General features: G+C 29.4%; 2 non-coding genes across 2 annotated transcripts; one reads left to right on the top strand and one right to left on the bottom strand.

Annotated features, from left to right (window-relative positions):
- Nucleotides 1-1,749: 1,749 nt before the first annotated feature.
- Nucleotides 1,750-1,821, bottom strand: Trnaa-cgc (transfer RNA alanine (anticodon CGC)). The gene has a single exon. It is a non-coding gene; the product is annotated as a tRNA-Ala (tRNA).
- Nucleotides 1,822-2,332: 511 nt separating this feature from the next.
- Nucleotides 2,333-2,404, top strand: Trnaa-cgc (transfer RNA alanine (anticodon CGC)). Its single transcript has one exon. It is a non-coding gene; the product is annotated as a tRNA-Ala (tRNA).
- The last annotated feature ends 240 nt before the right edge of the window (nucleotides 2,405-2,644 follow it).

Genomic DNA, 2,644 nt, shown 5'->3' with positions numbered 1-2,644 from the left:
GGGGGTATGTTGCTGGCGGAGGGGGGGGCAGAAGGGCGCAGAACGTTTTAAAAATCGCCACAGCAGAACTGACGTTGTCGCTTCCCGGTGGCTTTTAAAATTTTTCATTACCAAGTTTCCGGTCTATGTGTGCGACTTGTTTGTCCGCAACCACCTACCTCCGGTCTTCCCCGATGATTTACGCTGTACGGATGTGTCTATTTCTATTTCCTACCACTATATTATTATTATTATTAAATTGTTATATTCTATTGCGTGCGTGTACAGAAGTCGGATAGGAAAACGGAAAATAACAGAATTGTGTATTTTCTATAATAATATTATTATGATGATCGTTGTGTAGAGTAGTTTTGCGACAATAAAATGCATGATACTATTATATTTTATACCCGGTAAGTAAAATATAGAATTATGAATTATGATCTGAACGCTAGTGGAATCACACGTTGTTCTAATAATTTTAATTAGTTTACCTAATTTAGGTTTGAAGTATAGCCTGTATACGGTGGTGACGACGACACTTAAAAATAGTTTAAACACTGAGCCGTTAAACACTTTTACGATTTTGACAAATGTTTTATTTATCATAATTTCATTATTTACTTAGTTAGTAGTTACATGATTATATTCAAGAAATGACCAGACGGGAGCCTTTGTTAAGTAGACATCGGCGACAGTGAACCTATAGTTTATTTAGCAACCTGATTTGGTTTTCTATAGAACGTCGGTGATCAGCAAGTATAAATAATTACTTCATAAACAGTACACATAGGGTCGTTGAAAAATCTGTTTCATGTCTATGTTTTTGCAAACACTTTCTCCGATCGATGACATTTTTTTTTACTAATAAATTGGTTCGTGAATTCATTTGCGGTATTTCGGCCGTAATGATTTATTTAAAATGCAACGTTGAGAGGACACAAGCCAATTTATTAATTAAATATTGCAAAATTCGTTGGTTTCTTCGGCCGCAAAATACATATTTCCGAAATAATATTATTGTATAAGAGATCAGAAAATGGCTTGTATAAGTTGAAACTAAATAATTTCAATCTCATCCGGGAATTATTAATAAATAACTATTTTTAATCCTTTCGATTATAATAAAAAATGCAGTAGCCTTTGAGTGAAATTAATTTAATAATCAGATTCTGCTTGATACTGTGATTTCATTATACAATTAATATTATTCGTCATTGAGTTTTTTTTAGAAATTACCATTTTATTAAAATGTATATACTTACAGACTGATCAAAATTTATAATTTATAAAAAAAAAACACTAAAAACGCACATGGCACATTAATGTATTCATATTTAAAATTATTATCATGTCAAGTAACGATTTCTCAATAATTTGAATGTCAATGAATTACCTATGATACCTATACGTTGTAAAAAATATATATATATATTTATATCATAGTATTTCAAGCTTTCATTTTAAACATTTGAATATTATAAAAAAAACTATACTTTTTAGTATAGTTTCTATTATAATTTACCTAATCCATAATAATAATATTATTCTCAAGATAGAAAATTACGGACTACGGCATGACAGTCTCGCTGTAATCACTTGAGTAGGTAAAGGTAAATAATTATTAGCTGTTGTGTCAAAAATAAAAAAAACAATAACGGTTGTTAATTGTGTATGTATAATAAAAAATTATACATCATAAATGTATATGGCGTACAGGCAATAAAAATTGGCAAACAAATGTATTATTAGGAGTGCAAAAATTTATGTTGGAGGTGCTGGGATTTGAACCCAGGACTTTCAGCATGCGAAGCAGACACTCTACCACTGAGTTACACCCCCAGATAATTATAAAATGGCTAAATTGAGTGGACTTATGTCTACCTATTACTAAACAATATATATTTTAGATTCTATGGCCTATGCAAACATTACACTAAACACATAACCTATAAGTAATTATATTATCACGCATAGGTATCTAAACTGTTTTTAGGTACTTGTGGTAGGTATATATTTAAGTTCTAAAAGTCTGATAAAAATTCATACAATAATAATATAGTTGTGGCAATTAAAGCTTAATAGATATTAAGCGTAGTTCAATACTTCTCAATTATTGTACTTATATAGGTAAATAATGTTTATTACTATTTTGTTTTTAATAAAATATATGAATTGTGTACATTGACACTGACGTAAAACGTTAAAATGTGTTTGTGTATTAAATAGGCTACCTATTGTTTTTTAATATGGTAATTCTTAAGTTCTTAAATATTGGATAATTATAGTAACCATAACTATACTTAACTGAAACTTAACTTAAATACACACAAATCGAGCATCAATCACATCTGGGGGTGTAACTCAGTGGTAGAGTGTCTGCTTCGCATGCTGAAAGTCCTGGGTTCAAATCCCAGCACCTCCAAACAAATTTTTGCATTTTTTATCAAAGATATTTTAATCTGTTTCTTTCATTTAAATGAATAATTGATATATTTAACACCTATTGGTTTTTTGTTTTAAATATTTTCCGATTTGTGATACTTTTTAACACATGATTTTAGGTTTTAATACATATTATAGCGCTTAGCTATAACACAACATTTAAATATGGCAAGTATGTGTATTAAATTATGTGCAGGTATAACAAACATAATTTAAATAC

Source organism: Adelges cooleyi, unplaced genomic scaffold (assembly GCF_023614345.1).
Source record: "Adelges cooleyi isolate 19-005CV unplaced genomic scaffold, UGA_ACOO_1.1 ACOO_flye_CR_arks_rails_tigmint_CR_PRNA_108, whole genome shotgun sequence".
In the NCBI taxonomy this organism is placed as follows: domain Eukaryota; kingdom Metazoa; phylum Arthropoda; class Insecta; order Hemiptera; family Adelgidae; genus Adelges; species Adelges cooleyi.
This window is presented reverse-complemented; position numbering and strand designations above follow the sequence as displayed.